The 1619-nt window shown below is 38.5% G+C and overlaps 1 protein-coding gene across 1 annotated transcript in view; it reads right to left on the bottom strand.

The window, feature by feature from the left end:
- BRCA1 (breast cancer 1, early onset) overlaps nt 1-1619 on the bottom strand; it is a 136888-nt gene that overhangs the window by 34870 nt on the left and 100399 nt on the right. The gene's annotated exons all lie outside the window — the stretch shown is intronic.

Here is a 1619-nt window from a genome sequence, read left to right as displayed (position 1 = left end):
CCTCAGACCATCTGCCTGCCTCGGCCTCCCAAAGTGCTGGGATTACAGGCATGAGCCACCATGCCTGGCCCCAGCTAGTTTTTTTTTTTTTTTTTTAAACTTTGTAGAAATCACGTCTTGCTACACTGCCCAGGATGGTCTTGAACTCTTGGCCTTGAACAATCCTCCCACCTTGGCCTCCCAAAGTACTGAGATTACAGGCATGAACCACTGCACCTGTCCTTATTTTATCTTTTACGAGGTGGCATCTCAGCTTGGTGAAGTGGCTTACGCCTGTAACCCCAGCACTTCGGGAGGCCAAGGCAGGAAGACTGCATGAGGCCAGAGGTTAGAGACCAGCCTAGGCAACATAGCAAGATGCCGTCTCCAACCCCACCCCAAATTATCTTCTTTATTCCCTATATTGCTTATTCCCTATATTGTCCAATTTGGGAGCAATAAGCATATAGTAATTTTGTAAGAAAGGAAAAAAAAGTTGACAAATGTGGCAAATGCTTTATTTTTGTTTCTTCATCTAAGGTAATGATACCATTACTTTTCTCACTTAATAAACCAGCAGATATCATTACCAAATTAAAAACAGCAGAGATGTCATCCTTGAAACATTTCAGAAAATGCCATGCTATCAGGAATTAAGCATAGCTAAGTGGAATATATGAGATTCCTAAAATGACCCTAATGAACATGGCCAAATACCACATTTGATGCCAGTGTCTTTTATGATAATGTGTTTTTGAGGATTAATTAAAAACTTTCTTTACTGATTAAAACTCTGATTTACAAGCCATAAAACACCATTCATTAAAAGTGATTTTTAAGGCATAAAATATATAATCATTTATATTAATTAACTCATAAAAGAAGAGCTTGCTTTGGGATTTGACTCATTTTCTAATAAAGTACTGGCCTAAAACTTTATTCTTTGGCCTTAGGACCCTTGTCTAACAGTTGAAATAAAAAAAATATATATATATATATCTCCTAGGCAGATAAAAGATGTATGCAAAGGTTTAGTCATAGGAATGTTCACTGTAACACTGCTTATAATAGTGTAATTTTAGAAGCAATCTAGAAGTCCAATAATAGATTAAATTACGATATACCTAGTCCAATGGAGTACTCTTCACCCATTAGTTTGAATATAAATGTTGATGTACAATAAAACAGAAATGTTACTAATATATTAAAGAAGATACCTGAGCAATATTATTTATCATGACATTATTTTAAAAATAAAAGTTTATGTAAAATGACTAAAGAGCAGGAGAATTGCTTGAACCCAGGAGGCAGAGGTTGCGCTGAGCCGAGATCATACCATTGCACTCCAGCCTGGGCAACAAGAGTGAAACTCCGTCTCAAAAAAAAGAGTACAGGTAATTTTATTTTTTTGAGAAGGGTCTCGGTCTGTCACCCAGGCTGCAGTGCAGTGGCACAAACATGGCTCACCTGCAGCCTTGACCTCCTGGACTCAAGTGATCTTCCTGCCTCAGCCTCCTGAGTAGCTGGGACCACAGGTGTTTGCCACCTTCCAGCTAATTTTTTTTTTTTTTGAGATGTAGTTTCGCTCTTGTTGCCCAGGTTAGAGTGCAATGGTGTGACCTTGGTTCACTGCAACCTCC

The sequence above is a fragment of the Colobus angolensis genome, unplaced genomic scaffold, assembly GCF_000951035.1.
Source record: "Colobus angolensis palliatus isolate OR3802 unplaced genomic scaffold, Cang.pa_1.0 Scaffold83, whole genome shotgun sequence".
In the NCBI taxonomy this organism is placed as follows: Eukaryota; Metazoa; Chordata; class Mammalia; order Primates; family Cercopithecidae; genus Colobus; species Colobus angolensis.
Note: the sequence above shows the minus strand (reverse complement) of the source record. Positions and strands in the feature narration are given on the sequence as shown.